At 45.2% G+C, this 27,776-nt stretch overlaps 1 protein-coding gene across 9 annotated transcripts in view; it reads left to right on the forward strand.

Moving 5' to 3' along the window:
* The window catches only part of rbfox1 (RNA binding fox-1 homolog 1), a 2,508,969-nt gene that overhangs the window by 832,413 nt on the left and 1,648,780 nt on the right, over positions 1-27,776 (forward strand). The gene's annotated exons all lie outside the window — the stretch shown is intronic.

Genomic DNA, 27,776 nt, shown 5'->3' on the forward strand with positions numbered 1-27,776 from the left:
TTTCCCACTCCCACGTGGTAAATTAAGAGGTGGAACTGGGAGCAATGTTGAAAAGTAGGGGCCGGGATTCTCCAATCCCGCGTCCAAGTTCTGACGCCGGCGTGAAAAGCGGTGCCAACCACTCCGGCGTTAACGATCCCCGATAATGAGGAATGCTCCCCTACCTAGGGGGCTAGGTCGGCGCCGGAGTGGTCCCCGCAGCTCCAGCTAGCGTGAGTTTGCGCATGCGTGGAATGGCTGGCGGATTCCAGGGTTCCCGACTCCGCGCTGGCCCTCGGGCAATATGGTGGAGCCCTACTGGGGCCCGGCACGGAGGAACATAGGCCCCCACGGAACCAGCCTGCCCGACGATCGGTAGGCCCCGATCGCGGGCCAGGCCAGGCCACCGTGGAGGCCCCCCCCGGAGTTGGATTCTCTCGCCCCCGCTCCTCCTTCCAGGACGGCTCCCGCAGACACACCTTCCAGGTCCCGCCGTGTGGGACCTGGGTAACCCACGCCGGCGGACTCGGCCGAACCCGGCGGCCACTCGGCCCGTCGGGGCCCGGCGAATCACCGGGGGGGCCGCTGACCAGTGCGACGGCGATCCTGCGGGCGCCGGAGAATCGATAAACCGGCGTCGGATGGCGGGGCCCGATTCATGCGACCCCCTGGGGATTCTCCGACCTGCTAGATCAGCTGTCTGTGGTGTTGCCATATAGGTGGCACTACTGGAATGAAAATGAGATGGTGGCATAGTGGTAATGTCGCTGAACCAATAATCCAGAGGTCCCCAGGGTAACGCCCTGGAGACAAGGGTTCAAATCCCACCATCGCAGCTGGTGTAATTTAAATTCAGTTAATAAATGTGCAATTGAAAGCGAGTCTCAGCGATGGCGACCATGAAGCTTTCATTGATTGTCACAAAAAACCCACATCTACTTTATTTATGTACTTCAAGGAAGGAAATCTGTCACCCCTCACCTGGTCTGCCTGCATGTGATGTCAGACCCACAGCAATATGGCTGTCTCTGAACTTCCCTCTGAAATTGCTGACAATGAATGGTGGCATTGCCAGTGACACCTGCATCTCACGAAAGAATAAAGAAATGTATTTGTTGATAATGAATGGTGAATCCATGATAATATTTCTACATTTGGGAGGAAAATTGAAATAGTATATGACAGTGTGGGCAGCATGGTGGCACAGAGGTTAGCACTGCTGCCTCACTGTGCCAAAGACCCGGTTCAATTCCGACCTCGGGTGACTGTGTGGAGTTTGCACGTTCACCCCATGTCTGCGTGGGTTTCTTCCAGGTGCTCCGGATTCCTCTCTCAGTCCAAAGATGTGCAGGTTCGGTGGACCGGCCATGATGAATTGCCCCATAGTGTTCAAATTTTAGGGGGTTTATGGAATTGGACCTAGGTGGGTGCTCTTTAGAGGGTTGGTGCAGACTCTATGGGCCAAATGGCCTCCTTCTGCACTGTAGGTATTCTATGATAAAGAAGCAAATAAAGGATTCAGACTAAATCGTAACAAGAGGACACTTGTTGAAACTATCAATAGACAAATTTAAGTTGATTGTGAGGAAGGTCCTTCACACAAGGATGAATAATGAATTTCTGGGCAGCATTTTCAAGCGAGGACTCTGGAGTTATTTAAGAACCAGCGTGATGTTGTGATAGAAAACTCGGGTTTTTTCTGGATGGATGGGCCAAATAGCCTTCCTCACCGGTATGTTATTTTCTGTATTATCAATGTTTATTCTCATGACATGATGGGAGCCATTGCTAACTCATTTATCTAGTTACTTATTTGATAACAGTTATTACATTTCAAAATATTTCACTGTATATGAAGTAGGAATGCTTCTGAGATTGGCAAAAAAGCACTATATAAATTCAAGCCTTTTTTCTATTTATAGTCAATGGTGGAAACTTGATGTACACATTAGCAGAGTCCACTGTTGCCACTGATGCAGAGTTGAGAAATAATGACCTCTTACCCTTCAATAACTCTGATGCACTGTATCCTGGGAATTATAGCATTAATACAGTGATGTTGCTTCAGTTAGATTGGAAAGCAAATTAAGCGGATGGCTGTGTAATTGAATGTTGTCACTAGCAGGCCATCGCGGGTCTTCTATTCACAAACCTAACGGCATGGTTCATTAAATAGATACAATGTAGAAAGCATTGCTCAAGATTGCACACTTGTAAAATAATCTTTGTATTCTGCAGTGTTTTGTTGAAATACAGCTGTCAGTGTAACCACATCACGAAATGCATTGAGCTTTTACTGTTTCTTTTCCATTGGCCCATTCATGTTGCTGTGAAGCTATTTCAATCATGTTAGAAAATCCTTCTGACAGAGCTCTGTGTCCTTTAATGAAATCTTTTCTGGTGTCCAGCAATGTAAACAGAAAAAAAGTACAGTCCAATACCATCAGTTTATGGTAAGCTATAAGTGTCTACTAGCGTTACCACTATTATCATGTTAAAACATGTGAACCAAATGTTGTTCTTGTATGATGTCCTTGCACATTTATTCCATTTTAATTGATCAATTCAGCGAAACTGCTGAAATAAGAGCATTTGTGCCAATCTTCTGCAAGGTCTGTGCAATGTAGCCCCCAAAATGGCATCTGAACTATGAAGAATTTACAAAACTATGAATTTACTGAAAATGAGTGCATTCTTTCCCAGAGAACCTACTGCAATTTTGACAGCCAATAAATATAGCCAGGCTGATCAATGCAATTTTGAACATTTATAGCTGTTTTTTTCTCTTGTCGGTTAGCGAGAGTAGATTGCAAACAATTTCTACAGTTTATGATCAGGAAGATGATGAAGATTTATGGTTGATTTGTGAGTTCTCTAAATGACCAATTATGTTCGGAGCCATATCTACCAAGGTTAAAAAAGTGGTGCTTTAAGTCTGTGCTCTTCGCACTTTACCAATTTTTCCCATAGGTTCCAGACAATTTGTGATGGCAGGGGCATCAGATACCTAGGACACAAAATCAATGGCAGATGTAAAAAAAACTATACTGTATTACCGGTTTGTACTTTTTGACAAACAAACCTGGGGGAGATCTGGGGCGGGATTCTCCAATAATGGGGCTATGTCCTTACGCTCGCGTAAAAACGCGGGAATCACTCTGGACTTACCTGTAGTAAGTCCAGGGTGATTCTGCGATTTGCAGGGGGTTGGTAGGGCCCCGGAGTGCTTCTCACAGCTCCGGCTGCCGATACGGGACCCTGCACTTCTGGTCGGGGGTCCGCGCGTGCGCACGCCGGCGGCCTGTGTCGGCCGCCTCACGCAACATGGCCGACCCACACCACGGTATAGGCCCCCCTAGATCGCACCCGCGCCCACGGATCGATGACGCCCGATCGATAGCCTGGCCATCCTGGAGGCCCCCCCGATGAATGATGCCCCCACCCCCCAACAGGGCGGCCGCGGACTGAGTCCGCAGCCGCCATGCTGAGTTCCTGCCGTGTGGAACCATGAGAGAACCACACCAGCGGGAACTCGGCCAGCTGTACTTGGAGAATCGCCGCGGGGGCCTCTTTCAAGTGGCGGCGATACTCTGCGGTCCCGATCTCGGGATTCTCCGTTCCGTAGAGTGAAGATATGCCAACTCAAATATTGATCCTGATATTAATATGAAGGGAACCAAGGGTTATCTTTTAAATCGGTGAATCCAGGAAGAATGAATTTCCCTCGGCCCTGCTGAATTTAACAGAGAGGTAAACCTATGGTACGAGATTGTAGCCAGGTTATTGAAGGGAGATCTGGGGAGATTGAGCATGAGGGAGGAAAATTATGGGGGGGGGGGGGGGACAAATTAATTGTGTGTCGGGTAGGTGGAGATGGTGGAAGGGGCATTGGGCAGAAGATCCTGGGGTTTGAAGTATTTTGGAGGGTGTAGGTGAGGAATGGGAGCCCTGGGGGACATTTGATTCTGGTGTTTTCGGGAAGGAGGGAGGGAGTGTGAGGGTTGACCACTGAAGTGGTTAGAAAATTTGCTTGGTGAACCATGGGGAAGCACGCTTATGCCTCTTGACCCACAAGCAATTCTGGAAAACATTACCTCTGCGTCTCCTCCCTTTACTTGTGAGGTTTTCTGAGACCCAGGAAAGCTGGCTTGTCAGTGTTGAAGCTGGAAGAGAAAGAGTAATCTGAAGCATGCACCCTTATTAAAATATTTAAATGAGTGCCCCAACATCTTGGGAGGGGTTGGTTGCCCTCACTCCCATCCCACCTCCCTTAAAACTGAAAATAGGCCACCTCTCTTTGAGATTAAGATTTTAGCTTGAATTTTCATGCAGATGCAAAGGCTCTCAGAGGTATGATTCTGGAAATTATGCCCCTGAATCCGGACTCTGAATTTTTGGATGTTAAAGTGAAGCTGCCTTCAGGCTGATCTGATTTTGGCGAGTAGGATGTCCATAAGAATTTTTAGCAAGTTTCTTTGGAGACATGTTGGGTCCCTTTTGGAGAGGTAAGGTACCCATTTGAATATGGTCCTTTGGGAGAGGTGAGGTGCCCTTTCAGAGTAGGAAGGTGCCCTTTTGGGAGAGATAAGGAGCCCTTTGGGATTGTTGAAAGCAGACATGAATGTAAGTAAAAAGTAGACAAACTCATTTGATCTGTCAAGTTAATTGGAACAGTCAAATGGAAGTGTCAAATGGAAATGTCAAAGTGATCTGGCAAGCTGCCATATAAATATCCTGCCCTTTAAACATTTGAGAAAACTGTTTATGGTCTTACAAAAACATCAGTCCTTGCTATTTCACTTTTTATGTTGACATAAACCTGAAGGTTATCATTGTAGGATTAGTACTGCCTGACTGATTTCACAACCAATCATTACGGGAGTTAGCTTAGATAGGTTTTTTGAATGGCATGGACCAGTTTGGGAGGAAGGGTCTGCCTCTGTGCCGTAAATTCTATGACTCTATGATTATCATAGTGGGATGCATGCCATTTCAGTTTGATTGACAGCTCCAAGTGCTTATAAAGTCTTTGAAGAGGACCATGAATACAAATTTGTGTTGCTTAAGTAATGGATTAAGTGTCTTGTAGTGATCTCTATGTGTGCATGTATACAAGGGGTTAATGTGCCATCAGTAGCACCACATGATCATTAGAGGGCCAGACCAACAAGGGTACAAAAGGCAGCCACATTGGGGCTCTCTCTCTCTATTGGGTGCACTATGCTCAAAGCACAGCAGACTAGATGGCCAGTGGAGTTACGTATAGTTACCATACTTAGATCTTGTTAACCTTATCACTAGTATCAAAGTTAAAGTAAAGAACTCATGTAAATCATAGATTATCATAGAATTTACAGAGCAGAATATTGTTGTAGTTACTCAATATACCTTTTGTTACTACTGGAAGAGTTCGAATCTTCTTCATTGGGATTCAGAATACCTCATCACTAACCAAGGATTGAGTAGCATATGTTACCTACCACACAGGTAACAAAACATGGTACCAGTCGAGTGGCTTTAACAGAACTAGTTAGATTAGGTTAGACAAAAAGAGAAGACTGGACATTCGACTGTGGAAGACTTCGCAGCAAATGGATCCTTGCCGAATAACTATGGGACTCATTGGACCTCTAGGGCAGCTGGAAACAACCGGATAATTTAAATTATGAAAAGATTTGAACAGAAACAGATATTCCAAATATTTATCGCAGCTAATCGTTTAAGCACGGTGTCTAATGCAACGAAAACAGCACTACTACTCTCAATAGGAGGGCATGAAGCTAGAGAAATCTATAATTGCTTTAATTACATAGAAGGTGAAGACAACACCAAAATAGAAGTAATACTCAAAAAATTTGATGAACACTGTAAGAATCACTCTGGTGAGATGCTGGAAAGATTTAACAATTGTCATAAATGCCAGAGAAATGGAGGGCCCATCCCTGATTTTATTACAGATCTCAAGTTAATACCACAAGGCTGTGATTATGCTGATTTCAGAGACGCTGTGATAATGAATCAATTCATTTCTGGACTATCTGATAAAAATTTGAGGTAAGAACTATCACAAAATAAGCATCTAACTCTAGAAACTGCTAGACAAAAATGCCTTGCTTATGAACAAAAGCAAAATCAATACTGTGAGTCTTTACAAACACAGAATCAGTGACTAGAAAACAAAATCAGAAAAACGGCGGCAAAATTTACCACGAGGCAGTGGTAGGATCTCACTCGATGCAACAGCTCTTATTGATTGACAGCCATCTTGAGAAAGGAGCCGGACATGCGCATTTCCCTAAAAGGCGCAAACCGGCAAAACAGTGTTCTGCGCTTGCGTGAGAAGCCCCGCATGCGCAGTTGCAAAAAGAGCGCACAGTACAGGAAACTCAGAGTGCGCATGCGCAATCGAGTCCTACGCATGATGTAACGAGCGTCATGACATCAGAGCACAAGGACCACGCCCACTTAAAAGAGAAATGCACGAAAATGAACAAAAGGAAATGGCTGAGTTATTCGGATATGCTGATCACAGCATCAGCAACAATGTTGAAAAGCTCAACACTACTCTTCTTATGGTCGATGAATCCAATATCATGGTGCCATGGCAGATTGTCGATACATTAGATGACAGCAATACCCAAGACGAAGACGACACCACACAGAGAGCACAGAACGACTCCGTTGTGAAAGCACAGATCGGCTCTACAGCGAGAACACTGCACAACTCCACAGAGAGAGCGATGACAGACTCCACAGAGAGAATGATGAAGGACTCCACAGAGAGAACGATGACGGACTCCACAGAGAGAGTGATGAAAGACTCCACAAAGAGAGCGACACTAGCCTCCACAAAGAGAGTGATGCAAGCCTCCACAGACAACTCGGTGACAGACTCAAAAATGGAAGCACTCCATAGCGAACGCCATGCATGAACAAGACCATGAAGATCTATCAAGCTTATTTGAGCCACAAGAAGAAGACTATGAAAGTCTACCCAGCTCATTTAACCAACAAGAAGACACTGAAAGTCTACCCACTGTATGTGAGACAAATGACAAAGAAATCACAATTCCCACACAGGATGTGCAGGATCACAGTGAGACTGACATATCTCAGCTCGTCTGCACAGAAGCACTCAACAATCAGAGGAGGGCTACTCATGAGTCTAGAGAAACCACGTCAAATGAAATTGTGAAGACTTTGACTCCAAAAGAGGAGCACCAAGAGTCCAGAGAGACCACGTCAATAGAAATCCTGAAGATTTTGACTCCAGAAGAGGAGCACCAAGAAACCAAAGGTGATTCAAATGAACCAGAAATAATTCCAGAAGAGGAGCACAAAGAGATAACAGATGATTCAAATTAACCAGAAACGACCCTAGAAGAGGAGTACCAAGGAAGCAAAGCAGAGGAATCAAATCCACCACTAATGTCACCAACATCAATGCAACATCAGATCATTCTCACAATTCTCAAGAAGAAATGCTCAATGTAACAGATGCCACAAAGGACACTGACACCAAGAACTGTGACAATGACTCACATCATCCACACGGAACAGTCATTGAGCGCAACAGGAACAACAATCGCAAGAAGCACAGCAAAAACAAGAACAAGAACAGCAACAACAAGAAGTGCTGCAGAAACAAGAACAACGATAGCAACATCGAAAACAACAACGAAAACAACAAAAACAGAAACAACAAGCACAACAAGAACAACAACAAGAACGACAACGCAAACGACCAAGACAGAAACAACAACAATGAACGACCTGTACAACATGGTACAACTCTGCACATGAAGGACAATGCCACAGCACACTGCAAAACAATGGCAAGAGTACAAACATGCCATGGCATGGCAACAAATCTCACAAATTCACATTTGCTCCACAACAAACAAGCAAACCAGCTTTCAAGAAGGATGACATGCAAAATCAATACCACAAACACAAGAAAAAGTCCAGGTCAGACAACAAAGATGACATACAGAATCAATACTACAAACACAGGAAAAAGTCCAGGTCAGACAACAAAGGTGTAACACAGAATCGCTACCACAAGCATAGAACAAGAAAAGCAAGCATAAATCAGACAACAAAGTGATTCGACCATTCAAGTACCTCATTGATGACGTCTTGGCTACTTAAACACAGGAACACTGACGACGTTCACAAAGAAATAACAACATCAACATCACCACTTCAACAACAGAAGAAGAAAGCAACTCGACCGAACAAACTCATAAAGTATGGACTCACAATTTTAATCTTTTATTAAGACTGGACTCATAAATATTACTTGGCCTTGTATAATCGTCAAGATCATCACAACTTGTACATAACATCATTTGTCTACCTATTTCACGCAAGCAAAACAAAACTTAAGAGACTAAATGTATTCACATTTGACGGACTAGCTCACTAATTTTATGGAATGCCTTTGCAATCTGCATCCATTATGTTTGTTCAATTTTCTTTACAACATACAGAAAATATGTAACACGAAAGAAGGGGGATGTAGTGATCTCTATGTGTGCATGTATACAAGGGGTTAATATGTCATCAGTAGCACCACATGATCATTGAGGGCCGGACCAACAGGTGTACAAAAGGCAGCCACATTGGGGCTCCCTCTCTCTCTTGGGTGCACTGTGATCAAAGCAACAGCAGACTAGTTTAGATGGCTAGTCGAGTTACGTATAGTTACCATAGTTAGATCTTGTTAACCTTATCACTAGTATCAAAGTTAAAGTAAAGAACTCATGTAAATATTGTTGTAGTTACTCAATAAACCTTTTGTTACTCCTGGAAGAGTTTGAATCTTCTTCATTGGGATTCAGAATACTTCATCACTAACCAAGGATTGAGTAACACATGTTACCTACCACACAGGTAACAAAACATGACTGAAGGAAGTTAAATGTAGTTAAATGTAGTGAATGGGTCTAAATCAATGAGAGTTACTAAAGAGCATTATTTGATCTCAGCATGGGTTTTGACATCTGCCCACGGTGGATACTGGTCGATTTGGCATGGACAGTGTAAGGGAAAATGGTGATGGATGGGGTCATGGGTTGGCATATGTTGACACAATGTTGGCATGGGGGTATAAAACCCAATGGGGTGGGTGGAGGGATATAGATTGGCATGGAGGGTATAAGGGGCCAGGAATATAGGTAGAAGACCATAGGTTGCTATGGAGGCTGTGAGGGGCCATGGGGCATCAGTTGGTATGGCTGGGGCTTGGGGAATGTGTGATGAGTAAGGGAGTCTGATGGGTGTTGGAGAGATGATATTGTTTTATTTTTTATTCACAGCTGGGACAAAGTGAGAGCAGCAAAGTGGGCTTTTTCACTCAGTCCACCTTCACACCCAATAACCCTTGTACTGTCTATGCCTGTTTCCAGAGTTGTCCGCCATGACTCCCATTATACCCTGCCACACCCAACCCCTCCTATACACTGGACCACAAATCGTAAGTTCCTGGACTCTTTTTCCAGGTCAGATTTGTGGAGCTGGGAATTATCCAAGCTCTGTGCTACCGGCATGGGAGTGCAAATTCAAACTTCTGTTTAATATTATAGAATCGTAGAATTTACAGGGCAGAAGGAGGCTATTCGGCTTCGGGCCTGCACCAGCCCTTGGAAAGAGCACCCTATGCCTTCACCCTATCCCCGTAACCCAGTAACCCCACCTAACCTTTTGGAAACTAAGGGACAATTTATCATGGCCAATCTACCTAACCTACACATCATTGGACTGTGGGAGGAAACCAGAGCACCCGGAGGAAACCCACGCAGACACTGGGAGAACGTGCAGACTCTGCAGACAGTGACCTGAGGCCTGAATTGAACCTGGGACCCTGGTGCTGTGAGGCACCAGTACTAATCACTGTGCCACCGTGCTTCCCATTTACACTCCTGTTACACCCTGTTTACATCCCACACAACTCAAATGGGATGTTGAACTTCCCCTATTATTTCCGCAGATTAGTTTTTTAATATACTTTCATTCAAGCACAGTTCATATTCTCTGATTCTCTCCTTTTGAACAAGGTGAAAATAGCTTGTCATGGCATACACTATCTAGTCCCTTTGAAATCTTAAAAGCTGTAATAATATCACCTTTCCACCCCTTCTTTACCAATGTGAACTCCCCTCTTTTGCTAACAGTCTCAGACTGGTGGTGTCATGATATCCACATCAGCATATCATGGTGCAATCACACACACACTGATGGACAGGTAGTTGGACCAAGCAGCACACACAGAACATCGCAGCCAATCACCAGTGAGAGCACACGCACTATAAAACAGGGAACACCACAGTTCCCGCTCATTCTACCAGGTGATAGCTCAGAGCACAGAGCTCACAGCGCGCCACTCAGACATAGACCATGTGCTGAGTGCCTCACTAAGATAGTGATAGGGCTGGGTCCATAGGTTAGTTGATGAAGCACGAACCTAAGCCAGCAGTTATAAGTTGTCGTTGTTTAAGACAATAAAACAGAGTTGTACCATCTACAGCCGTGTTGGATCATTTGTGCATCGGAACACCCAACACGACAGGTGATGCAATAGAACTGTAACCCAAGATGCTGTATATATGAGGAACAAAAGAGATGCTGTATATAATGTCACAAGTTAAAGCAGGTCTGGGACCTAGCAGTCAATTAGACAGACAGACTGTAGCCTAATGCTAATAACAAGTGAGGTTTATTCACCCATGTCAGCTAAGTACAGCAATGAGCAAAACTGTTACGGGAATTACCTTCCAGTATACACTTTCCCATTCTCAGTATCTTCCTGTCTTTAGACTGAACTATTTCCCTTCTGTAATGTTCTTTGCATTGTTCTCCAAGATAGCCAAAATCTCGACTTGGGTGTGTGAGTTGATGTTACAGGTCTGGAAGTAGTCTTGCCGTTGAAGTCTGAGCACGTGCTGATTTTCTTTCTTCTTAGATTCTATCTAACTTTAGCCAAATTACTTCAGTAATTGCCTTGTACCATGTAATGTTCCTTGTATAGTTCTCCAAGATAGCCAAAAGTCATAGGGTGGGATTCTCCCCTACCCGGCGGGGCGGGGGGTACCGGCGCCGAGGAGTGGCGTGAACCACTTCGGCATTGGGCCGCCCCAAAGGTGCGGAATCCGCCGCACATTCAGGGGCTAGGCCGGCCCCGGAGTGGTTTGCGCCGCGCCGGCCAGCAGGGAAGGGGCTTGGTGCCATGCCAACCGGCGCCGTAGGACCTCCGCCGGCCAGCGTGAGTTGGCGCTTGCGCGGGAGCACCAGCGTGTGCTGGCGTCATCCCAGCGCATGCGTGGGGGGGTTCATCTCTGTGTCGTCCATCGCGGAGGACCACAGCGGCCGACGCGGAACAATAGAGTGCTCCCAAAGCACAGGTCCGCCCACGGATCGGTGGGCCCCGATCGCGGGCCAGGCGGGGGGTCGGAGAATCCCGCCCGTAGTGTTTACAAAGAACATTAAGCTATGTATTTAAAACAAAGCTAGTTTATTTTGCACTACTTTAAATGGTTCACACATTCTACTGAGTAATAGCTAACAAAATAATAGTATTGAATCTATGTTACAGTGATCTATTATGTCTCTCTAATACAACCAACACTCTAACTCAACCTCACACTATCCTTCTCCATCAGCTTCTCCCTGAATGCTTAGAAATGCAGCCTTTTATAAGACTACTTCGTGATGCCATCCAGTGTTGATATACATGAACATCATTTTGTTAACCCTTTACTCATCTTAGATTGTGCATATCATATCACCTTCCTTTTATCTTTTCAGAATAGGGGTCAGGTCCTGATTGACTTTAATTGCCCTTAAAGATTCCTGAAAGCTATACTGCCTTGCCTTGATCATTCTGACATTTTGTATGTTTTTTTTAAAGCTATGCCTCTATCATGGATTCAAATCTCTGAAACACCTATGGCTCATGCATTATCCCTGCCTCGGCCTTTAGCCTACTCAGGTACATTGAGATCCTCCGTCCCTTCGATAACCCTTACCCCAACATCTGATGCATCCATCTGCATGGACTCCTTGGGGAATTCTGGAACGATCAATACTGGACCTCTGAATACAAACTATCAGGTTGGTCCTCGACTGCAGTTTTTTCCCTCCAGGCATCCATCAGAACATATTCAAATCCCAAGATTAGTTCTGTCAAAGGGGAAGGTGAACACTGCACTAACTCATTGGGAATATCCTGAAAGGTCCAGGAAAATGTTTTCTTATTTTTATGTCACATGTGTGTGCCAGTTCATAATAGGTTTCCACGTTGGTCAAGTTGGAGCTTAACTCATCCGCCATCAACTGCATCGCTAAGTAACCAAACTCTAGTAAAACAAATTTATGTTTCCCTGGGTTAGCCATCAAACCTACCTTTCTTAAGCTATCCAGTACCCCTACTATTTTTTGCTGATGGGACTCCCAGTTGTAGATTACCATATCATTGGGTTATGCAGAGATATATGAGTATGAGGTCCAAACTCCAGCCCATAAGCTTTTGAAAATCTCATGTGGCCCAAATTACCTGAGTCAGCACTGCTTATAGACCATTAGGAACTATAAAGGCTGCTTTTCATTTACAGAATCCATTAACAATATTGACCAATATTCTTTTGTAAGATTTGAATGGAGAAGAAGTTGCTATTTTACAGGCTTTCAACCAACTATCCAATTTAGATCTATTGAGTAGAGTATAATTCTCTTCCCATGCTGGGGTTGGTGGCAAGGCAATCAAATGGGGTGAGGATGTCAGGTAGGGACTCCACCGCTTCCTAGCCTCTGCCTCGATTAAGCCCAGGGCAGGAAACCTCCAATTATCGTCTTCCCACCCCACCACCAATTGAGGACCTTATATGAATGATTAATGCCTACTGAAGGGCCTCATCCACCTCAATGGCAGATGGGGGGGGGGGTGAGGTAGGGAGCATGACAATCAAACCCTGGCATGTTTGCTTGCAAGCCGCCAGAAGGGGGTCGTTTGTTTAAAAGCACTCAGTGCCTAGCATTGGGAAGTGGTGTCCCATTAAAAGCCACTCCCTCGCTCCTGATGCCCAACCCCCCCCCCCCCCCCCCATTTCCCTGCAACTTCCACTCCACAGCATCTTTCCCACCATCACTGACCTGTGCCTGGGGGTCACTCCTTGTTCCGAAGCTTAAAGTGGGTGTAGTACCAGTAGCAGCCACCACCTTCCTCTTGATCTTGGGGAAGGCCCACCACTGGTCTATCAAGTGCCTGGGGCATTTAGTTTGGTGGCCTTACCTCAAAAAGGTGACGCGGGGCTCTGACTGGTTCGAGATCCAATGGCCTAAACTCTCAACACCTCCATTAAATCCATGCCATTGTTTAAATTTCTAAAATCATGACAGACCTTCTACTACCCATTGGACTTTGGTGCCAACACTATCGGGTTTGACCATTCACTGTGAAACTGTGGTATTATCATTAGCTCTAGCCCTGTAAGGATTAAAATATGTTTAACAACAACATGTGTCTTCCAGTGCCAGGAAGTAAAAACTGTCCTTATTTCATTTGACAAATTCATTAGCAGTTTTAGTTTCTGTTGCACTATCGTTTTTTCAGCCACGTAAACCTCCCCACATTTCAAGCCTTGGTTTCCATAATAGGCCCTGGCTTGAACATAAAAGTCTCATGGCTTTTTCTGGTGTTAAACCTATTTCTTCCACCTTTTCCTAGACTGACTTGCTTTTTAGGTCACAGGCCCTTCTTGTTCCACATATTAAATGGGATTTGCCATTGAGTTACACATTTACACCTGAACATGGGAACCAAGTAGAAAACCTAGTCACCCAGTTGGAACCTCCTCAGCCGGGCCTCCTTACTACAGTAAATTCATTGGCTGGAATTTTCCAGCCCTTCTGCAGTCGGTTCCCCCACGGTGGTTGCGGTGTGCCATTCAAACGTCTATTGAGTTCAGCAGGGCCGGAAGATCCTGCCGGTGGGAGGGGGCTTAGAGCACGTAGCCTGCCTCCCCCTCATTTACAAGTGTTTTTTTTTTCCTTTATTCATTCATGAGATGTGGGCATCGCCAGTTAGGCCAGCATTTATTGCCCATCTCTAATTGCCCTTGTGCTCGACCGCATTCTGAGAAGAATCGTCCTGATCTCTCTATTCTGCTCAAATAATATGTTGAAGCCCGTGGGGTTGTCTCCAATGGAGAAACTTGAAAAGTGAAAACCACATAGAGGCCTGTTGAACATCCTGAAGTGCAAACATTAAGTAAGCTTAACATGGTGGCCAAATCAGGCATACTTGTCGACTACTTTCTTTGACATACTTTTCAAGTTTTTATTGAAACACTTTACCAACCCATCAGTCTCGGGATGTTCATCGCAAGGTTTGTTGAGCCTTAATCTTCAACAATGTGCATAGTCTTCCTGATCCAGTAGGATCTCTTCTTGAATTCCAACCCTGGTAAACACCCTTAGCAATTTATTGGCAACGCTTTTGGATTCCATGAGAATAGCTTCTGAATACCTAGACATATCGACTATTACTAGAATGCACTATTCAACAAATGTTTATGCGCTGTCGACACTAGCTGTCAAAAGGATTTTTGAACTATAACTTGTTTGATTGCTATGCAATGGTGACTAATTGCCCTGTATAATAAATCATTCTCAATTATTTAGTAAAGACCAACCTGTTTAAATTTTACCTTCTAACATTTGCCCACTAACCAATGCCACTGTTTGGCTTTGACATTCAGAAAAGTCAGGACATTTGACTTCTCTTAAAATTTGTCATGCTGACGTGCAACACTTCCAGAGCGTCTTCCCTTCTCTCAAAAAAAGCTCGCCCAGGAATCTTCTCCCTCAAAATCTAATGGAGTTGCTCTAGTAGTGAAAGGGGTCTCAACTTGATCTCCTGTCCAAATAATAGGATTCTGTTCTCTGGCTGTTTGAGCCTTACCCACTTCCACTCTCCTTTAGATTTTCACATGCTCCAGAAACATGCTTTTTCTGCTCCTGTTGCATCAATGTGGCCTGCTTTAATATCCTCATCATTTCCTTCATGATTGTGGATCTTGGCCTTTCTCAGAGTCCCTGATTCTACTCGTAACACCAAATTGGCACTAGCAAGTGTATGACCCAGTAGTCAATTAGACAAATAGGTGAGAGCTCAGTGTTTACAAGTAAGGTTTATTCATCCACAGCAGCTGTGTATTTAAGTGCAGCAAAGAAGAAAATTGAAACAGGGATTATATTGCAGCATTTGCCTTCCCACTCCCGAATCCTTCTCCTCTTCAAATTATTGCTGGGGTTAATCCTGCTTCATTTTAATTGTCTTTATTTGCATTGGTCATCCTGATGTTTTGGATAATTTCTTAAAGATTTACTCTTATTGACAGCTCTCAAAATCCTGTCGCTGACATATTATCCATCTCTTTGTTACCGTACGTTGTATGATATGACTCCACATGATAATTCGCAGGCATTTATTACACTATATTCCTCATGTAAGCAGCTGTTTAGTCAGTTTAACATGAAAAGAAAGGTGTGATCCAATATAGATCATCTCCACGTGGGTATTGTTATCCAGAAAATCAAACAAAATATATGTTTCAGTGAGGATCTGTTTTGAAGTGAGATGGATTGGAAAGGCGAATAAAAAATGTATGTCGATAACTCTGTATTGGATTGATCCTTGGAAGGGAATAAATGTTTTTTCTTCAGGCTTAATGTATTCAAATTGCTGCTGCATTGAGAATGTATAATTACCAGTTGTGTTTTGTTTTATGCCACAAGTGAGTGGTTATGTTTAACTTGTTCACAAAATAACCACACAAAATAATCACTCTACATCTGGCAGTCAAATGTTCTATTTTTTTCTATTCATTTGCGAAATGTGGGCGTCGTTGGCTGGCCAGCATTTATTGCCCTTCCCTATTTGCCTTTCAGAAGGTGGTTGTGAGCTGCCTTCTTGAAACGCTGCATCCATTTCCTGTGGTGTAGGTGCACCCACAGTGCTGTTAAGGAGGAAGTTCCAGGATTTTGACCCAGCGACAGTGAAGGAACAAGGATATATTTCAAAGTCAGGATGGTGAGTGACTTGGAGGGGAACTTCCAGGAACTCTCACTATGTTTCTTCGCCTATCCTACTGCTCTACACACCAGTGCCATTGCTAAAATGACAAGACTGTTCTTGCAGTATTCAGGTGATAGTTATACTGCGCTAGAATCTGAGACATATTCACTAATTCAAAGAGTGAAATTGCACCAAGTCCTGCCCGTTGACTTCACTTGGCTTTTGTTTATTCATTCATGGAATGTAAACATTGCTGGAAAGGCCAGCATCCATTGCCCATCCCTAAATGCCCGAGAAACTGCTTTCTTGACGTCCAGGGTGGAGATACCCACAGTACTGTGAGGGGGAGATTTCCAGGACTTTTATCCCAAAACAGTGAAGGAATGGCGATATAATTCCAAGTCAGAACGTGCGTGACTTGGAGGGGAACTTTCAGGTACTACGCTTGTTTTAGTCTGCTGCCCATGTCCTTTAAAACAGTAGAGCTCATAGTTTGGCAAAGCAGCCAGAAAGGATGCTTTCTATGGTGCATCTGTAAAAGTTGGTAAGAGTCAATGTGGTCAATGCCTAATTTCCTTAATTTCCTGAGGATATATTGGCTCTGTTGTGCTTTCTTGGTTGTAACATCAATGTGGGTGGACCAGAACAGATTGTTGGTGATATGCACATGTAGGAATTTGAAGCTGTCAACCATCTTCACCTCAGCACCATTGGTGCAGACAGGGACGTGTACGACACTTCGCTTCCTGAAGTCAATGACTAGCTCCTTAGTTATGCTGACATTGAGGGAGAAATGGTTGTTGTTACACCACACCACTAGATTCTCTATCTCTCTCTCTTGTACTCTGACTCATCAATTTTTGAGATCTGACCCACTATGGTTGTGTCATCAACAGACTTGTAGATGGAGTTGGAGACAAATTTTGCCACAGTCATCTGTGCATAGGGAGTATAGTAGGGAGCTAAGTACGCAGCCTTGCGTGGCCCCGGTATTGAGGACCATTATGGAGGAGGTGTTGTTGTTTATCCTTACTGATTATGGTATATGGGTCAGAAAATCGAGGAATGCTTCTTATAGATAGTACTCACTGCTGCCAATGTGTACTAGTGGTGGAGGAAGTGTATTTTAATGGTGGTGAATGGGGTGTCAATCAAGCAGGCTGCTTTGTCCTCAATGGTCTCTCTCACGCATCTTGAGTGATGTTGGAGCTGAACTCATCGAGGCAAATGAAGAATATTTGTTATATTTCTATGTTGCTGCAAAGAGAAAAGGTTTGGAGGTGCCCACACTCTGGATTCTTGTAAAACATGATCATACATTAGCCATAGATTAGGAGAGGGGAATGTGCAATGAGACCTGGGTGTCCTGGTACTCCAGTCACTGAAGGTAAGCATGCAGGTATAGCAGGCGGTAAACAAGGCAGATGGTATGTTGGCCTTCATAGCGAGACGATTCGAGTACTGCAATTATACAGGGTCTCGGTGAGGCCACACCTGTATGCAGTTTTGGCCTCGTAATCTGAGGAAGCATAGGCGGGATTCTCCGACACCCCGCCGGGCCGGAGAATCGCCGGGGGGGTGGCGTGAATCCCGCCCTCGCCAGCTGCCAAATTCTCCAGTGCCGGGGTTTTGGTGGGGGCGTGAATCACGCACTGCCCATTGGCAGCCGCTAGCAGCGGCCCCACCGCCGATTCTCCATCCACGGGCTATACCTGCATGCTTACCGTCCGCGATGGGCCGAGTGGCCGCCCGTTTCCGGCCAGTCCCGCCGGCGTAAATCAAACCAGGTCCGTACCGGCGGGACCTGGCTCTACGGGTGGCCTGCAGAGTCCTCGGGGGGTGGGGGGGGTGGGGGTGGGGGTGGGGGCATGGGGGGATCTGGCCCGCGATGCGGGCGGGCCTGTGCCGTGGGGGCACTCTTTACCTCCGCTCCAGCTTCTGTCAACCTCTGCGATGGTCGGCATGGAGAAGAACCCCCCCTGCGCATGCGCTGGGATGATGCCAGCTCACACTGGCACTCCCGCGCATGCTCCAACTCGCGCTGGCCGGCGGAGGCCCTTCGGCGCCGGTTGGCGTGGCGCCAACCCCGCCGGCGCCGGCCTAGCCCCTGAAGGTGCGGAGGATTCCGCACCTTCCGGGCGGCCCGACACCGGAGTGGTTCACGCCACACCTCGCCGCCGGTACGGCCCGCCCTGCCGGTTAAGGGAGAATCCCGCCCCATGTTCTTGCTATAGAGGGAGTGCGGAGAAAGATCACCAGACTGATTCCTTGGATGGCGGGACTGACGCATGAGGAGAGATTGAATGGGTTAGGATTGTATTCATTGGAGTTCAGAAGAGTGAGGTGGCATCTCATAGAAAGCTATAGGGTGAAATTCTCCACCTCGCGCTGCCAGTAATGGAGTTCACGCTGAGGCGGAGAATCCTGCATCGGGGAGAAAACATGATCGGTGCCAGGCACCTACCTGTTTCCGATGCTCGGGTTTTCCGCTGTTGGCTGGATCAAGGTTTGTGCCAGCAGGATTCCCCACTTAGTGGGGAGGTCACCATATTCTCAGGGCCCGAGTGATTCTCCGGTCCTCTGGGCCAGGATTCATGTGGGCGAGAATTACTACAGGTCTTGACAAGCGTGGACCTGACAGAGTGGACCTCGCAGTGGGCCAAAGGGGTAACTCCTTCAGGGAGTTGTCCCCAAAGTCCATCCGAGGGCCATCCTGAACATATCCGGAACATGTGTCTAGGATTACGACCAAAAAGCCGGCACTGATGCTCTGCCCGATGGGGGTTAGCAGCCGGGCCGCATAAAACTCCCAGCTTTCCCTGCAAATACGAACGGAGAATTGCCGGGTCCGTGGTTGCACATGCACACGGTGACGACCTGCATCGGTCGCACCGTGTAACATGGCGCCGGCCGCATGCGGACCCGTCCTGCCAGATAGTGCCCCACTGTAACCCCCATTGCTACCCACGGACCACCCCCCACCAGTCTCCCCAGCCCCCGCCGAAGCCCCCCTGGCCATCGGCTCCCCTCTGACTGTGCAGGACACAGTCCGCAGCTGCCATGCAAGAGTGACAAAACCACAGACCACAAGTGATCCACGCTGTTGGGAAGTCGGCCCATCGGGAGAGGGCCTTCAGGTGACGTCCTGAGATTGCCCCAACGGTGTGCGGCATGCTCACCAATGATGCCGTTTTGGATGGGGCGGAGCATCCCCCAATTTCGGCATCAAAAGGGATTGTCCGCCCAACGCCGAATGTGATTTCGACGTCGGCAATCGGAGAATCCTGCTCATAATCTCCCAAACAGAGAATTCCGCCCATGCAGGAAGGATGTTCCCGATGGTGGGGATGTCCAGAACTAGGGGTCACAGTCTGAGGATATGAGGTCGACCATTTAGGACTCAGATGAAGAGAAATGTCTTCACCCAGAGGATGGTCGGCCTGTAGAATTCGCTTCCACAGAAAGCTGTTAAGGCCAAAACATGTGTTATCATGAAGCAGTTAGATAAAGCACTTAGCGCGAAGGGGATTAAAGGATATGGGGAACGCGGGATCATACTATTGAGTTGGATGATCAGCCATGATCATTATAAATGGCGGAGCAGGCTAGAAGAACCGAATGGCCTTCTCCTTCTCCTGTTTTCTGCGTAAATATCTATACATTTATACGATCCAAAGATAATAGTCAAGGGCGATGATCTGTCAAAAGGGTTAAATTACGCCCATAAAAGTAATGGTGGCATCTCCTCACACCGAAAATGATGCTCAAAGCTTTTTTTTCTAGCTAAGTGTAATTCATTTCTGCATTCTTAAGAGTGTGTGAAGCCAATACTATTGCTCGTTCCTCTCCTGAAGGCACTATGTGCGAGATGTCTGCACCAACCCCATAGGATAAGGCATCGCAAGCAAGTAACAACTTCCTTTTTGGATTATAATGAACCAACAGCTCTGACTTCATTAAAGCTTCTTTCACCTCATTGTTTGCATTTTCACATTCCTCTGACCAGTGGCCCGCCTGTTTGACACATAGCAGCGTGTGTAAAGGCTACAATCGTATAGCTCAATACAGTACAAGTTCACCATTAGGATTGATCAATCCCAAAAATGACCTTAATTGTGTCACAGTTGGAGGACGTGGTGTTTTGAAGATTGCTGACATTTCCTTCTGTTCTTTGCGTAAATGACCAAGATACTTTGTGGATAACTTGACAAAGTCACACCTTCTTAACTCCCGGGATGTGGTTCAGTAACCATTTCAGGCTGCTTCCAAATTCTTCAGGTGTTCCTGTTCACTTGAATTGGTGATGAGTATGTCATGTAAATAACATTGCACTCCATTCAGCCCACTTAGAATTTGATCCAGTGATTTTTGAAAAAGAGCAGGCACAGATGTTATGTCAGAAGGAAGTCTTGATTAGCAAAACAGACCATTGTGCGTCACGATGATAAGTAGTGGCTGTGATTTGGCAGCCACGTTCGTCTACAGATATGCCTGTGAAACATCAATTTTACTGAATTTCTGTCTTCCAGCAAACACGTCTTCAATCAACGGTAGGGATAATGATCTATGCATGGTGACACAGTGGTTATCACTGCTGCCTCACAGCGCCAGGGACCTGGGTTCGATTCCGACCTTGGCTGACTGTCTTTGTGGAGCATTTAGGCATGTCTGCGCAAATTTCCTCTGGTGCTCCAGTTTCCTCCCTCACTCTAAAGATGTGAAGGTTAGGCAGATTGGCCATTATATATTGCCCCTTAGTATCCAAAGGTTAGGTGGGGTCATGGGGATAGGGTGGGTGAGTGGGCTTGGGTGGGATGTCGGTGCAGACTCTATGGGACGAAATGCCTCTTTCTGCAGCGATTCTATGATTGTAAAGCCGGGTTAAAAGTAGTTTTAAAATCTCAAATTCTCACTGAGCCATTCCGTTTTAATGCAGGAACGATTGGTGTCACCCAATCACTTGTAGCAACAGGACTCCTAATCTTTCAATTCTTCTTCAGCTTTAGGCTTGATGGAGTATGGTACGGTTCTAGCTTTGAGACATTTGGGTGTGCTGTCTTGCTTGACTTTTAGGTATAGCTCAACTCCAGTCATCGAGCCTAGCGAATCTTTGAACACCTTCTCATACTTTATCAGAAGTTGTTGCAAGTTGCTCTTTGTATCCACTAATTGATTGACTGTTTCCCAGTTAAGCCTAATCTTAGCCAATCATGCTCTGCCAAATCGAGCAGGAAAGTTTCCATGGACAACATGAGGAGGCAACTTCGCAGTCTGCCCATTTGCTTCTTCCCTCACCATAATTTATCCTTTTATGATAATGCCTCTTCAGCGTACGTCATTAGGATCACATTTGACGATTTTAAAGGCAGATGCTTCAGCTTTTGATGATAAATTGTCTCACATATTAGCAATACTGCTGCACCCATATCCACTTTCATTTTAATTTCATGACCCTCAGGTTTTTGATATGCCCAAAAACGTTGTTGATCTCCCTGCATTGACAAAACAGCTAGCTTAAACTCTTGCAGTACCTCGGTTTTTTTGTCTTTTGAGTGATCTTGAGGTTCACCCACTAATTTGTAAATACAACTAGATTGTTTAGCTGTGTTGTTCTTCTTGCACTTTCTTGGTGTCAAAGAGGTTTTCTGAGCCCAACACGCCTTGGCAATTTGGGCCTTCTTACCACAATTCTCGCATGTATTTGGTTTACTTCAGCATTCCTCTGCTGAGTTTCCAACCTGTGACATAGTTGCACCTTTGTAACCCTGTTCTTTGGGGTATCTATTTTGTGGATCTTCACTCCAACCTCTACCTGCGAAGCTGTTCTCGTTGTAAGCTCCATAGATGTGGCAACTTCTACAGCACCTTTTAGAGTTAAATCACTTAAAGTAAGCTTCCTCTGAATAGATTCATAGTAATCCACAAACTAGCCTGTGTTGAAGAGCATCATCATCAAGTGTTGCATCAAATTCACAATATCTAGCTAATCTTCTTAAAGACTCTACAACCTGTAAAATACTTTCAACTTCTTCCTGACTACAGCAACGGAATTGGAACCTTTCTGCAATCGATTATGGTTTAGGAAATGAATGTCCATCTAAGATTTTCATTAATTCACTGAAGGACTGGTCTCCTTGTCTTGCTGGGTGAACAAGATTCTGTACCAGCATTAACATTTTATGGCCAACTGAGCTGAGAAATGTTGCAACCTTTAGGTCCTCAGTGTCTGATTAACTACTAAAAACGATTGGAATCTTTTTTCATATAAATTCCTTTTTTAATAATCTTCATCAAATGCGCCCATGGCAAGTTTTTCCTGCCATTTTGGGGTCCTGGCTCCTAGGGTCGACACTTCCTCCCTTCCGACTGTGTTGAACAAGCAGCTAGGAAACTTTTCCCTTTTATGCCTGAGTATTTCGACTTTTCGTCTGAGTCGTGGCTTGTGCAGAATCAGCCGACTTCTAAATCTCCGTTCCCTGCAGTCCATATAGCTTCGCCACATGAATGGTCTCTGCAACACAGACCTCAATGCAAGCAAGTCCTCCCCCACTGTCGGTCTTACTCACAGTTACTGTAAAAAAACCTTTGTTAAACTTTCAGATCGGCAGCAATACTTTGCCCGACATCTGTGTGCGTGTGCAAGTTCGGTCCTAAGAATCTTCCGGTGCTCCCGAAGCCGTTCCACAATTAGTGGACAAAAGTCTTCTTTCCAGCAATTTTGCTGCCTCTATCCTTGTCACCAGGTTTCTCTCCAATTATATTTCTTTGTTGATGCAAAGCGAAAAGTTATGCAAGTGTCCACACTGGATTCTTAGAAAACACAATGAGAGTTTTATTAAGGATGTTGCTCATGCAATACAGATGGTGATCTGCTCAAAGCTCCCCTCCCCCCCCCCCCCCCCCCCCACACACACACACTGCTAATGTCACTACACATCACATGTCGCAGAACCAGCAAGAATCTATTCACAGATTCATACCAGTATTCGATCATACTCCTGACCTGTGTCTTGTAGAATGTGGGCAGACTTTGTAGAGTCAGGAGGTGAGATAGCCTATTCCAAATTCCCAACCTCTGACCTGCTCTGGTAGGCACATTAATGATATGGTTCTGACGAAGAGTCATGCAGACTCGAAATGTGAGCTCCTTTCTCTCTCCATAGATGCTGTCAGACCTGCTGAGATTTACCAGCATTTTCTGTTTTTGCTTCACATTCCAGCATCTGGAGTAACATGCTTTTATATTTATATGGCTAGTCCAGTTCAGTTTTTGGTCAATGGTAACCCCCAGGAATGATGGAAGATTCAGCTTTGTGAATCTTATTGAAAGACAGGGGGAGATGGTTAGATTCTCCCCTGTTCGAGAGGGTCATTGCCTGGCACTTGTTGCTGCAGATGTTATGTGCCATTTCCCAGCTCCTGGCTGAATCTTATATGGGTCTTTCTGCATGTGAGCATGGACTGCATCAGTATCTGAGGGGATGCCAATGGAATTGAACACTGTAATCACCAGCGAACACCACCACTTCCGAACTTATAATGAAGCAGTTGAAGATGGTTGGGTCTATAGCACTACCCTGAGGAACTTCTGCAGCAATGTCATGTGGCAGGGATGATTAACAATCTTCCTTTGTGCTAAGTTTGATTCTCGCCAGTGGAGAATCTTTTCCCTGATTCCCATTGCCTTCAGTTTACTGGCACTTCTTGATGCGACACTCGGTCAAATGCTGCCTTAATGTTAAGGGCAGCTACTCACATCTCATTCCTGGAGTTCAGTTTGGACAAAGGCTGTAATGTGGACTGTTGCTGACAGGCCCTGAATGTGGATCAGCAAGATACTGGTTAATAGTTCCACTTCTTAGCACTGTCAGTGATACCTTCCATCACTTTGCTGATGATTGAGGAAAGATTAGGGTGATGATTGTCAAGATTGGAATTGTCCTGCTTTTTATGGACAGCACATACCTGGGCAATTCCTACTTGGTTGGGCAGATGTCTGTGTTGTAGCTGTACTGGGCCAGCTTGCCGAGGCTTGTGGCTAGTTCTGGAGCAACTATTGCCAGGGTGTTGCCAGGGTCCACAACCTTTACTGTATCTAGTGCCTTCAGCTACTTCTTGACATCATGTGGAATGAATTGAACTGGCTGAAGATTGCCAACTTTGATGCTGAGGACCTCAGGAAGAGGCCGAGATGCATCATCCACTCGGCATTCCTTTTTTTTATAAGTTTAGTGTACCCAATTAATTTTTTCCAATTAAGGGACAATTTAGCGTGGCTAATTCACCTACCCTGCACATCTTTGGGTTGTGGGGGCGAAACCCACGCAAACACGGGGAGAATGTACAAACTCCACACGGACAGTGACCGAGAGCCGAGATTGAACCTGGGACCTCGGCGCCCTGAGGCAGCGATGCTAACCACTGTGCCACCGTGCTGCCCCTCCACTCGCCATTCCTGACAGAGCTTCAGCTTTCTTTTGCTGGGCTGTGCTCGCATTGAGAATACCAAAACCCATTTGAATCCCCTGTTCCCATTAGTTGTTGAATTGTCCACCAGTATTCGTGACTGAATGTGGCAGCATTGCAGAGCTTTGATCTGATCCATGGGTGTGAGATTGCTTAGCTCTGACTATTGCATGGTGCTTCAGTTTATCTAGCACCTAGTTCTCAGGTTGGTATCTCATTTTAGGTATGCCTGGTGTTGCACTTGGTATGGTCTCCTACACTCCTCATTGAACCATGGTTGGTGACCAGGGTTGATGGTAATGGTAGAACGAAGGACATGCCGGGCCATGAGGTTACACTTTGTGGTTGCTAGTTCTGCTACTGCTGATGGGCCCATAGTGTTCATAGATGGCCTGATTTTAGCTGTTAGGTCTGATCTGAAACTATCCTGTTTAACACGGTGGTAGTTCCAGACATGGAGGGTATCCTCCAAGTTTTTTTCCCCCCAACGTTTAAGGATCTTTTTCCATCTGAATATTTACTGATGACTGGTTTTGCTCATCACTCTTTTGAGCTATTAGAATGTTCAGCTAATATAGGTTCTGATGGACAATCTTGTTTATTTCTCTCAAGTGTGGCAACCCTTTTTATTGACCTGGCAGGGAATTGATGTAATTAACTGCAAGCTGTCACAGACATTTGAACTGAACATCTTAAACAATTCAGAAGAAACCCCCATAAACCCTACCCTTGAGTTTAATGACATTCCAGTTCAAATTGAATGGGCAAGAATTAATCATCGCACCTAGGAAGTGTTTAGATTTCACGTAAGATGTCAAATGCTGGCCCTAATTGCATCAGTGAACGTGATGGTTCAGTCAATTAGAGCTTCTATCAATCTGCATTCGTAAGCTTTTAAGTTTAAAACTTCCAATATGTAAAGCAAAGGAAGTTGATCCTATGATAGCAAGTCTGATTGATTAATATAATTAACAGTAATTTCATTCATCGAACACGGCTGGACTATAGAGTGATGAATAATAAATGATTGCCAGTCCTCAATGTTCATATTTTATAATTAGACATCGGCAGGTGTTACAAAAATATTAATATGATAGAAAGCTATAATTGTGCACTTTGTAGACTCCGATTCCTGTATGGTGGTTATAAAAAGGGTAATCGCTCAGTAAATTGACTGCTGGCAAGCCATATTGCATCACCTTTAAACCTTATGAGTAATGAGGAGCTGTTCAGCACATGAAGAATCAATATTATAATATTAGCGCAACAATATATTGACAGAATAACATTAATGAGCCAGTCATCTGCCTGGTAATTTTTATTTGTACCATCAATATCATTTAGAGATCTATATTACTCCAACTGTAAGTTTTTTTATGGCAAATTCACTGAAAAAAATCTAGATATACTAAAACCCAGTTCTATCTGGACAGAGAGAAGTAGTTGCCTACACAGAGAAGGGAAAGAGATCAGAGTTTTGGGGTGTTTGCATGTTCGCTGGCTGTTTATAAAGTTCCACCACCAAGGGCGGCACGGTGGCGCAGTGGTTAGCACTGCTGCCTCACGGCGCCGAGGACCCGGGTTCAATCCACTGTCCGTGTGGAGTTTGTACATTCTCCCCGTGTCTGTGTGGGTCTCACCTCCACAGCCCAAAGATGTGCAGGGAGGTGGATTGGCCAAGTTAAATTGCCCCGTAATTGGATTTTTAAAAAATGTTCCGAAGACCTGGCTTCTCAGTTGGCACATCATGCATCAAACAGTTAACAATATAACATTCAAAAACGAGGCTTTTCATTAAAAACATGATTGCTTGACTGTAAATTATATAGCAAAATACAATATGTATATTTTGAAAGCTGTAATGGGTGCATAAAAGGAACTGAAAACAATGGTTATCAATTTGTTTAGCACTGAGAGGCAGAGTTTCTTTTGCACAACATTGACCAAACCAACACAAATGATCAAGGAATTTTGATTGCAAGTCACAGCTACTGCAAATCAAAGTCCCATGATCTTTGGTGATGATTACAACACCTTCGCCCAAACCTTCTGATGCCCAAAGCAGAGAAATCTGGATTTAAGTTGCGACGCTGCGAAGGTCCTGGTATGAACAGGTGCACTGTAATTTCCTGGGAGGCTTAAACCTCCGATGGGTTGATTTTTCCTCCCCAGGATCCTGCATGAATGGCTCCGTCTTTGAGCTCGGGGTCAGATAGGCGGGATTACCAGGCTATACACCCAGGAAATGTTACATTGGTTAACATCTGCACTGAGCCTTTGCGGCCCCGGCACGGCAGGTTTCCCTACGGCACATGCGGCGATCCATTTAAATCCCTGTTGACTTTGGTGGGACTGGAAGGTCCCACCAGCAGGGAGGCCAGAAACTCCCGTCCCTGATGTATCAAACTCAGTGATTAGCCCCCTTAACTGAACTGTGAGCCATATCTGAGCCCGCAACTGACTACCCATCTGACCCAACCACAGCCTGACCCAACTCACTCACCCACTGTTCTGAGATGGACCTTTTACCTGTGGGATTTGAACTTGGTACTTGGTTCTTAAGACAGACTGTAGTCATAGTCTGGTATCTGCCTGAGGCTTGTTTAATAGTTGTACGCGTCCTTCCTGTTGATGTATTTGTTCCCATTTATTTTATTTCATTATTTCTGGTCCACGAAGCCATAATTGGACTGTGCCTTTAAGCAGAAGACACAAGCTGAAGCAGCCTGCTTGTCAGGCCATTGTGTTCCATGTTTTGTGTTTTGGACAGGAGCAAATGCTTTGCTGCCGAGTGGACCTTAGGAAATAGCTTTCAAAGAAGTCAGTTCGATTGGTTGCCTGGCAACCTGTGGGTGGCCAGGGACAGTGTTCTGCCTGACAATAGTTAGTGATTGGTCCCTGCGTGACGCTTTCTTTGAGACCTTGGCAGAAGTGATTAGACCTTGGAAGGAGAAGGAACAGTCTTTCTCTCACTCTGAAGTAAAGAACTGCTTTGTTGTTCTAAAACCAGTGAGTGCCTGGCACATCTTGGCTGTAAACTTGAATGAGCTGGAATCCACAGAGAAAGTAGACAACCTTGCTAGAGCAAACCATCTCAAGCCCAGAAGGAAGAAAGACACTAACTAGAAGTCATCCCAGTGCATCAAAGATACTTTATCATTTTATTTTTATTAACAATTTCTTTGCTTTTCAACCACCGTTCCCTTCTGTGTTGATTATCTGTGTGTGTGTGTGTGTGCGTGTGTAGAGACTGTGG

This window comes from Scyliorhinus torazame, chromosome 17, assembly GCF_047496885.1.
Source record: "Scyliorhinus torazame isolate Kashiwa2021f chromosome 17, sScyTor2.1, whole genome shotgun sequence".
NCBI classification, from domain to species: Eukaryota; Metazoa; Chordata; class Chondrichthyes; order Carcharhiniformes; family Scyliorhinidae; genus Scyliorhinus; species Scyliorhinus torazame.